At 36.1% G+C, this 11,575-nt stretch overlaps 1 protein-coding gene across 1 annotated transcript in view; it reads right to left on the reverse strand.

Annotated features, from left to right (window-relative positions):
* Positions 1-11,575, reverse strand: part of LOC136841702 (phosphatidylserine synthase-like) — a 419,092-nt gene that overhangs the window by 136,867 nt on the left and 270,650 nt on the right. The window lies entirely within an intron of this gene.

Consider the following 11,575-nt stretch of genomic DNA (forward strand, 5'->3'; position numbering starts at 1 on the left):
TATGAGATGAAGTTAAACCCTAGGAAAACTCGAAGTATGATGCTTAACAGGCCTAGGCCTCTGAGATGCCCAACCAAATCTTTTTACTGACAGTGTTTTCTCAACTAGAAGCAACTCATTTAAAAATGTAGGTGTCATTCTTGACTGTAAATTCACTTTTGAAAAACACAACTGGTCTAACTCTTCTTCACCTGCAAAAAAATTTATGATACTAAGATCTTTGAAGATCTTTGGAGACTTATATATCCTGAGATGAGTTTTATTCTTTTATTCTTCCACATCTTGAATACTGTAACACTGCTTGGTCTTCAACAGCTGATTCATATCTTAAATAGCTAGGCAAAAAGTTGAGTTCATCAAATTTTTATATTAACCTCTGGCAGCATTGCTTAATTAGCTCACTGTGCATAAAGTACTGTATGTGATATTTCAAAATTATGATAATCCTTTATCATGTAGCACTATATATAGTTAATTTCAAGTCTTGCCCTTTCTTCTAAGAGGCTGAGTGGCAAATTTTATAGGGGTTTTGTTCCTTCTGTGACAAAATTGTGGAATGAGCCTCTTCAAAAACTTGTAAGTACCACTTAAGAACATTTTCCTCTCTAAGAAATCAAGCTATTCAGCACTTTGGTTTACAACATTAACCCTAGATATTATGAGAGGAAATATACTAAAAAATCACAGAAAGTTGGGAACTTGGCCCATAAACTTGGAATTAGTTGGTGCTACTGTTTTTGCACAGCATCTTGAGGAAGCAAGATATTACATAATGCCAAGTACCATAGGCCTTTTATGCCATGTTGGATAGCCGCCTTATCGGTCATGAACGCTGATGTTCTCATGCAATTTTAAATGATGCACAGCCTTCTTCCTTTTCTACAAACCTTAATTTACATTTATATTGATTTCTTTACCTTTACTTACTTCTTTCTGTGTATTATTTTAATTTTCCTCAGAATGTCTTTGTTATTTTCATTTACAGGCCCTATTCTTTGGGAACTTTAATAATAATAATAATAATAATAATAATAATAATAATAATAATAATAATAATAATAATACTAATAATAATAATAATAATAATAATAATAATAATAATAATAATAATAATAATAATAATAATAATAATAATAATAATAATAATAATGATCTTGCTTTAGTCAATTCTGACTATGCATCCTTGTGTATCTTATAATATTTTTGATTAATAAATTTACCCACACATTCACCCAAAATAATTTTGAAACACTCTTCCAGTAGATTTCGTTCACCAAACATTAACTCATTCTTTCGATACTTGCAAGGAAATGTGTTTTTCTCATTAGAATATTATTAATCATGTGGATAGCATTGTATAACAGAATAACATGATAAAAAACACCTTTTTGAGAAAAATGTATGAATCATTTTGAAAAAACCACTGTCAATAATTAGAAAGAGGGGCCGATGAAGAAACCAAAGTTTGAAAAGAAAAATTAAGCATGATCACTAACATATACCTTCTAAAAACTGTTATTACAATTACATGAAGAAAGAAATATATTTTCCATATGAAAAAGTTTCCATAATCTTGCCTCACTCCCCTAACTTCACATTAGGGTAGAAAAAGTCAACCGACTCATCAATTAGATGGGAAATAGGCGAATGGACATCACCTCATCATTAATAACTGTATATAATTGTACAGGGAAAGAGAGAAAGGAAATGTAAATAGTTTGCATAGAAGTGCATGACCTTGTTGCTTTCGGCCTTTTTCAAGATCAGCAGATCATTGACATAGTTCACTTACAGCCCAAAACAACTGAAGCTGCGATCAAGACAGAATATGAACTTCTAATTACTGTATACACAAATTATTCCCAAACAAAATACTGAATTTGAAAGATCTCTATTTGATGAGTAATTTTCTTTCTTTTACGCTAATGAAAATATATAACTGCTTTGTACCTAAAGAACGTTAAATAAAACAGATATGCAATGAGTACATAGTTCACTATAATGTCATTCATGACAAGTTTTATTCATAACATAAAAAAAAAAAAAAAAAAAAAAAAATTAACGTAAATTAAAATTCTGGTCTGCTTGCATACTGGCAGGCATGACGCCTTGCACGTTGGAAGCATTCACAACAGATCATAATCGGTTATCTGGCTTGGACGAATCAATCTAACTCTGTCCATGGAGGATTGAAAGCAAAGGCAAGAGACAAAAGGCACAGTCTTTGAACATCCTGGGGAGTCCTCGTCTGAAAACACCTGGGACTACCAGGGCTGTCGGCAGGTGGAGCCAATGGGACAGGACAAGGCTGTGTCTGTGGAGTAGCCATAGGAGCGAGGGGACACTGTCCCTGCCAATGCATTGGACACACACTGCAAACAACTCAAATAGTTACACACAATTCAACTCTACATTTAACTGAATCAATCTAATTGCATTAAATCTAGCCTACTACCCTGAGCTCATATTTGGGTGTAGAAGGATCTACATCTACTGAAGAAGAAACTACAGACTTATCTCTAACTTCTTGACCAGGTGCTAATTCTAAAGAAAACCTAGATTCAAGACTGTTCTTTTACTCTCTCCTAAATCTACCTTTCTCTTCTAATTTGGCAATTTATTCTCTTTAACTCTCCCAAAGACCAATCTTTACAAAGATCATGACAATTGTCAGAATCTTAAATCACCTCTCGATAATCCACACAAGTTCATGCATAAGTACGTCAATTACTCAGTCTGGTATTGTAGCTTACCTTACGAAATCTAACAGATTTCGATAGGGAAGATAGAGAAGAAGAATCCATACTGCCAAATACAGACCAAAACCATACGATCCAATCGTTAACCCAGAAAACAAACAAAGTTTAGAGCATTTGTCTACATATCTGGTCATACCGACAAGAGACAACTGATCAACCAAAACGCTCACTGTCTTACCCCCACCCCCTAATAGAGTGGGGGAGTAACTCTTGGGAGCATTGGCTTGTTAACAATTGTTTCAATTTTAACACTTGTCAAACCTGTGCTAAGTAGCAGCAGATAAAGCTAATAATGGAGGGTAATTTTCATGTCAAAAATTAAAGTTTTGGCCTAGCTAATGCCCCTGCAGCCTCCTGAGACCTATAAATATTGAATGAGTTTCTGAGAGAGAGATTGATTGGTTTCACTGACGGTATTTTGATGAGTGAGATGACTGAGGAGCATATCAGAATGGTGGATGCAGTATTGCAGAAAATGGAACAAGTGGGAGTGAATGGTGTAAACAGGAAGTACTGTACAGTCTTTAGGACACTTACTGAGTGAGTCAAGTTTGTGGAAATCAGAGGAGTTTGTTGCAAAAGTAAGGGAATTCCCAAACTCTAGGTCACTGCATGAATTTCATGGGTTGGGTTCACAGAGTTTGGCCACAAGTTCTATGAAGAACCATTCAGGGACTGTGAAGCTGCTAACTGAATGGACAGGGTGAAAGAATACAGTGCTGAAGTGGGATGAAAGAATGGAAATACATATAAATGATTAAAAAAAAAAGATTGCAAAAGTTGTAGAGCTAGCATACCCCGACTACAGTAAAACTTTGAAAACACATGAAGTGTATACTGATGCAAGAGAGTTTTAAATGGGAAGATGTTTGAAGCAATATGAGATAGTGAATGGGGTGGGAAAAAAAGGGTGGTAGGGAATATGAGTAGGGCATTTAATTTGGCTGAATGAAAGTACTCAATGACTGAAAGGGAGTTAGCTGCACTATTTTTTTAAGGTACTGCTGTATGTCCATTTTTGTACGGTGTGAGGTATTGTGTAAAGACAGATCACCAAACCATAGTACTGTATATTTTCAGTGAATGAAGAATAGATATAAATTGCTGGGTATATCCTTGAGGACGTGCATTAATCTGATTATAGCTGAATATGTGCCCAGTGGAAGGAATGTGATTGCCTATTAATATGATGTTTAGGCTGCCTGTGAGCAAGAATGAACCTGTATCTGATAGAGTAAATCCAGAATATCTACCTAAAGGTTTGACTATCATAAGAGCAAGTAGAGGTGGTGGCAATTCTATGTTCTCAAGTGTTTGGCATGGCTTGAAAAACTAGTGAAAGATGGGTTGAATGCAATGATTCCTGAGATTATAAATGAGCTGAAATGGAAAGTTATGGATGAAGTACAAACAAACCAGAACCTATTGCTTTGAAGTAAGCGAGGATGTACATAAATGAGTTAAAGACTACGTGTGAACTGGGTGCACTCGCAATATAAGAGGTGTTGTTTGTAGCGAGTTATTTTGGTATAAATGCATGTGTGCATTATGGAATGGGAAACCTGTAGTATATCACTCTGAGGAGGTGAGAAGTGAGTGTGTGATACATCTACAATGCTTGAGTGGGATACCCTATACTGTAACTGGATTTACTGAGATACAGACATATGACTACAAGGATGAGGTGGAGATCACAAAAGAAGTCGTACTAGATGTGGAAGACTATGATGAAGAGATAGAAAAGAATCCGAGAGAACTGAACTTTTGTATGCATGGAAAAGGTCATGGTATGACTGTACTTGTAAATATAAATGTGAGTGAATACTGTGGATTGACTGTCATGGGAGCACAGCTTTCTTAGATAAGTGCAAATGTAACTCATGAGATTGAAAAGTATACACAGAACCTTGAGCTCAAGTTTGTGAGTATATAGGTATTCCTGGAATAGGAGGGAAACAAATTATGGCATGATAAGAGATTACATTGGCTATAAATAAAGGTGAAATGAAAGGTACTAAGAATCGGTTTGCCACACTGAACAAGGAGCAGATGTCCTACTGTTTTCTGACTGGTAATGACTTCCTTAAAGTGAATGATGTGTCAGTCGATGTTGGAAAAGGGTTACTCTTAAGAGGGGGATGAGTAATTTCAAGAATGCAAAAGGGGGCTATCCATATGGTGAATTTTGTTGGAATGATGCATGTAGATGTAAGAGAGTGTGAATGGTTGACAGCAGAGGATATTGAGCATATGCAAACTGTTTGTCTTATGGCGCAATTGAGATTACTTGTGGCTAAATGGAATGTAATGTCAAGAGAATGCCAAAGATTTGCTGGAAAGACTGGTTCATGTTAAGGTATTGTTTATTTTGTGTAGAAGTGGATGAATGGAATTATGTCTGTACATGTGTTTTCAATTTTTGGAGGAACTGGTATTTGCAAAATTGTGCATTACACATATGGAAATATGTGTAAGCATAAGCTGACTGAATGTATGAAAGGGTGGGTGTTTACTATGTACCTAGAAAAACTCTGTGTGGATGTGGCTAGGATGTGAGAGGCATGTCAGAAAGCAAAATATCAATGAGTGTATGTAAGTATACAAGTATTACAATTAAGAATGAATGAGCCATTTAGGATGGTTGTGATCGACTCTCTTTACCAGTGACAAGAAGTGGATCTGTGGGAAGAATTATGATGGTGGACCATATGGATAAATGTTGCATGTGCCTGACGCCTGTCAAGCATACAAGGAGTAAGGTTATTGCGGATATGTTGAGTAAGGTGATGTTTCCAGTGTGTGTGTGTGTGTGTGTGTGTGTGTGTGTGTGTGTGTGTGTGTGTGTGTGTGTGTGTGTGTGTGTGTGTGTGTGTGTGTGTGTGTGAAACTGTTAAGCAGTAATGGCTGGGGAGGGCATCTAAATGTATAAGTGATTTGGGTGTAGAACCTGCATATTCAACCCTGTATATGCCAAGTGCAAATGGATTAGCAGAGAGGATGGTGAAGACCTTGAGTGAAATGTTGCAAATGATGGCAGAAGATAGGAATCAATGGGATTTGCATGTTGGTAAAGCACGGTGGGTGTATAATGGATGCATAATTCAGAGCATTGGTAAGTCTCCTTGTGATTTCTTAATGAATTTTGAGAAATGTGTCATGCCCCAAATGCAGCTGAATAAAGATGGAAGAAATGAATGGAGAAGAGCAGATGAATGGTTTATGAATTATGAAGTGGGTGACAAAGCACCAAAAGAAGTAGTTGAGAGGGGTAGATTGAATATTAAATAGCAAGAAAAGTTTGAAGGTCTGTATATGGTAAGGAAGGTTTGATCGAATGAGTGGAGATATTTATTGGAAAGTGAAGGTGAAGACAATGTAAGTGTGATTAGAATGCATTTCAATCAGTTGCATAAATGGAGAGAACCTCCTGAATATCCTAGAATTCATACAGTATATGAATGCTTAACCCTTAAGGGATAGATTGAGCCTCAGTGTGAAGTAAAACAGGTTTGTGGAGGTGGACGGATTGAGCCCCAGTGTGAAACAGAATTACGCACCACTGTTATGGTAATAATGATTCGAAACAAAGGTGCCAATACTTCTATATGCTATAAATTCACTAATGGCAACTTTTATACAGATGTGAGAGTTAGGCCAGTATCAGTAATGCTTGTGACTTCAAGGGGGAAGGTACTGCATCTCTCTCTCTCTCACATGAGTTTTTTTGTAAATTTGCTTGTAAATATATGAAGGGGTTGCTGTTGTTTTTTGTTTTTGTCTTTTACGATAGTATGTTGGTTGTAAATGTAATTTTACGAAGAAAATTGCAAAGAAATACTAGAAAAAGCATGTAAAAGTAAAAAAAAAGTTACTGAATTTTCCTTCTCGTAATTTAAGTGAAATATTTAGACAAATACGCAAAAAATTTGTTACTGCTTTTATTTCTTATCTGTTTTGATATTGTGTGAGCAGAGTAATAATAATTTTACAAAATACAATAAATTTATTTATTAGAAAAAGCATATATAAGTTGGTAAAATTTACGATTGTCTTGTAAATGAGGCCCCACAAGGAGTTGTAAATAGTCATTTTCAACTTCTCGTGGAAGGTAGGGAAAATGTTTTAGAATTTTTTTATTTATACAGTGTAAATGTATGTGTCATTCTCTTTCCATTGATGCGAGTTTTTTTTATTTTGCCGACCTCAAAGTTTCCCCGGTCTGGGGTGCTGCACATTGATAAATTATGCCGTCCCTTAAGGGTTAAGAATGGAAGCTATGGATGAATTGCTGACAGTGAAGAAAGTTTCTTGAATGAAAAACAGCTAATGTTAGAAGAAACAGTCAAACCAAAGCAAGGAAGAATGCAAGAAGGAATGCAATTTAAGAGCACAGTGAGTCAATTAGTGAAGAGTTATTGACTGAGATAGATCATGACAGAACTTGGGATTTCTGTTTCCAACAGCAGGGTAAGAGTTATCACCAGGAAATATAGGTGATCAAACAGATGAGAAAGTAAATGGTAACTTGGAAAGTATAAATGGATGAAGTGGATGAGTTGTTGTGTCAGATATGTAGTGAGATTGCAGATTTTAGTGGGTTTTCTGACTCTAAACCTCCTGTGATTCAGAATCTTTGTTTAGAAGTGAATGATGAATGTCAGGATAGTCAGGTTAGTGAGAAGGATTCCTGGTTTGAGAGCTGATAGTAGTAGTAGTACATGTGAGTAGTTGTTAAGTTGTAAACTGTAAGTTGGTAAATTGTAAATAAGAAAAATATGTAAATACTATGTATATAATTGTAAGTTTGTAAGTACTGTACTATTTGGGAGTACTTGTTGAGGCAGAGTGAAGTGACAAAGGATATTCTGTATTTATGAAACTTTATTTTTGTTAATTTTTATTATTTGTGAAATATTGTTTGTTACCATAATTATTTCTTTATACAGAGTGCACTTAACTCTGCATACTATTAATGTACATCTTGTTTCAGATTGTTTTAGGACCCTAACAGTAACCATGTAGAGGTGGATTGACTGTGATGTGGAGTTGAGGGTTGACAGCTGGAAGGAAGCTGCTCTGTTTGTAATCTGCATTGGTTACCAGTAACTCCAGTGCCTCAGCTTAGAAGAGTTGGGATTTACCATAAGTGCAGTACACTCTTATTTTGAAGAAAAAGAGATATTGGGAATATCTGGAAATACCTAAATGAGGAGATTTGACAAACTGGAAAAGAAAGCTCAAGAGGAAACTGTTCCTTTAGTTGAAGTGAAGTTGGTGAAAGGTTTTTATTTTACATTTTGCAAGTAATACTTATTTCTGATGCATTAAAAATAATTGTGTGAAGGTATACAGTAAACACCCCGTATTCGCGGTCTCACTATTCGCGGACTTACATATTCACGGATTTCTTTGTGGACCGTATCTACCCATTATTTGTGGATAATTCAGCCCATTCACGGTATTTTTCACTGAGAAATATTCACTAATTACTGTATTTTCATATTTTCTTGACTAAATGCACTTTTTGTTATAAAACTATTCAAATACTCAGGTATAAGCATTTTTAGAGTTTTTTGTGTGTTTATCAAAATAGGCAGTTCTAAGTATTCGTGGATTTTAGCTATTTGTGGGGGGGGGTGCGGTGCAGTGCACATCTCCCACAAATACAGGGGGTTTACTGTATTTTTGTTATAAAAATGTTTTTTTGAAGTGATATTTTCGTGAATTACAAATTGTGTGCCTTGGTGACAAGGTGAAAGTTGGTAAAAGCAATCATTTTAATTATTAAGGGATTGGCTTCTTTCTGTATCTAGTATTGAACCTATGTTGAAAGAGAATTTGTGGATATCCTTGTTGTGTACTGAAGCCTTGAAAAGGAAGGAGATTGTTTACATTTGTCTGTGTCTTTTGACAAAAAATGCATTGCTCACAATGTGTTATTCTGTATTTTTTGTTTGAATCCTTAGACATAGGAAAATCTAAGGTGTACTTGGTACTTATTTGCAAGAACAGTATAAGAATTTTAGAACATAAGTTTTAAGTTAAGTACTAGATTTACAGATTAGTTATCTTGTCTAAGACTCTGTGAACCTGCATATTTTTATCACTAGTATATACTACAGGTTTTGAGAAAGTTGTTTTCTTTGTAAAACTCCAAACAACTCCATGCAGTGAGCCCCATGACACTGCCAAGACCTCTTTCCCAAAAATATCCCTATCACATCTTTTGTCTGAGGAAGCAAATACTCCTCCACAATTGCATTTACTGTGACTTCTGTCCACAGTTAACACAAATTCCTTACTTTCCTTTACTATGGCAAGGCTGATTTACATACTCATAAACTTGGCAATAAAAACATCACAAAGGTGATGGTATCTATGGCCTTACTTTTATCCAATACTGAGCTGCTGTTATTGTCCAAGGAAGTTTTCAGCAGGTCAAAGGTTAATAAAAAAAAAAAGTGGCTGTGGACAGAGTACTCCACTTTCAATTTGCCTTACAACAGAGAACATTCTGGTCCTGAAATTACTTTGATAATTATTCCTTCAAGAACTTTAGCAGTTATTTGAGGCAAAGGACACTAAATACTCTGATTAAAAGTTATACGAGTCATACTTTGTTTTCATAGTGTTTCCTTTTGGCTTCATGCCTCAGCATTTTCAAATCTCCATATAGTCTTCAAAGATATAGAACTTCATCAAGTCTCAAAGTTAAGAATTTATCACAAGACATACTAAAAGAATTTATCACAAGACATTCTCAATACTGCTGGAATGACTTCTACCTTGTTCAAGGCTTTTCTTTCTCCCTTCCAGTATCCAACCTTTAACTGGTTTGGGTAAGGACCAGAGGGGACCATAGTTTAAATATCCTATGGCATTTTAACCTGATCTGCACCTGTGGTCATCAACTGTGTCAAGATTTCCTGACAAGCCCAAGGGTACATGGGTCCTTAACAGAATCATCCATGTAGATAAAAAATACAAATGCAGCCAGTCCCCGATTATCAGCGATCTGGTTTTACAGCACTTGTCTGGTGACGATGATAACTGGATCCTCGGCACCGATATGCGCCAATCTCCAGTTATCGGCGCTGACCCCCAGTTATTGGCACTGATCCCTGGTTATCAGCACTGGTCCCCACTTACTGGCACCAACAATCGGATATCAGCACCGATAACCAGGGGTCAGCGCTATTATCACCAACTTTCGGTTATCAGTTGGGAACGGAACCCCCGCCGATAACTGGGAACTGCCTGTACTGTAAAATATCTGAGAATCTTGAAAGAGGCCATAACTTTTCATGGAATCCACTTCTTCACTAATAACAGTGGTAGGAACCAACTCTATAGTGCCATTCCTTACCCTACCTTGAAGGAATGACACCAGTATAATTTGTGGTACAAGTGTTGGCCAGACCCCCAGGATGGGACTGAGGATACTGCAAGAAAACACGTTTCCACCCTAATTATGTTGGGAGGCAAACTGGAAAGGATGCTGAGCCCCTAACCCCCCAAAGGAACCAAACTACCCATGGAATCCACAGACAAGCTCTAGAGGATAGTTCAGCCACTGAGAAATCTATATGAATATTCTTAGTAAAATTAGGTTCAAACACTTTCAAGTGGATGACAGTTCACCAGATCTCCCACTGAGCTTTAAAAATGCAATCCAAGCCCAACAACATTATCATTTCTTAGTAATCAGGCTAAATAAAAGGAATTTTAGAGTTTGAACATCAAGATAGAGCAGAAAAGTAAACTAATGAAATAGACGACTTTGCTTGTAAAACTGTGGGAAAACCCCCACAGGTGCATTATGAAGTGATAGGTATGAGACTGGACAGCAAGATGGGAGAAAACTGATAAAATATGAAAGATGAAGTAATAGCAAGAGAGAGTACAAGATTACTGAGAGATATTTTTATTACAAATATGGGCAAAGAGACTACCCCAGTTTTGTAGCCATCTTGCCAGGCTTCAACACAGAATACATAAACTCTACAGTGAAGCCAAGTAACCTCAAAAGGCCATTCCATCACTAAAAGAGAGTAACAAATGTAAGAGAAAATTATTCAAGCCACCATCAACTATTCACCATAGTTATTTCTCCTGTACTGACACCAGTGAAAGTTGGTTCCCTTAAGCTCACTCTCTATCTCACCACATGGGGATGGCACTAATATAAGTAGCATGGCTCAAGTATAAGCTAAACCCCAAATTAACTGGTAGGCAAATGAAACAGAACACCTTGAGTATTACATAAACTGTTTCAGCACTGGAATCCAAGTGCCATCTCTATAGGGTGGTTCCATTGCCGAGTTGTCAATAAGAATAGTCATACTGATAGTGATTAAATCAGAATATTTTTGATAGGTAACAATCACAGCACAGCAACATTAAGTTTAGGTGCTTAGGAATTTGTTGCAGCTAGGGGTCATAGGAACACTGCAAAGAACCTTTAGTATTGAATGCAGTTGGATATGTAAGGCATGGAAAAGAGTGCATAGGGAAGGACAAGACTTAATCAGTATCAAGAATGTGATAATGGTTCCTAGGCACAACAGCTCAACACAACAATAACAGCAAAAAAATACTAACAACAGTAAAGTTATAATGATTCATTCTCTAGTATAAATTACACACTAAAAAAATTAAATATTAAGAAAATAATGAAATATCTAACTGCATTTGAACACAGTTAACTGTGCATTTGAAAAAGTAAAATTCACAAATTAATACCATACCATGATAATTACTGCACAATTTAAAAAACAAATTGAATCTGATACATGTATATGAAACAAACTACCAGC

This window comes from Macrobrachium rosenbergii, chromosome 9 (assembly GCF_040412425.1).
Source record: "Macrobrachium rosenbergii isolate ZJJX-2024 chromosome 9, ASM4041242v1, whole genome shotgun sequence".
In the NCBI taxonomy this organism is placed as follows: domain Eukaryota; kingdom Metazoa; phylum Arthropoda; class Malacostraca; order Decapoda; family Palaemonidae; genus Macrobrachium; species Macrobrachium rosenbergii.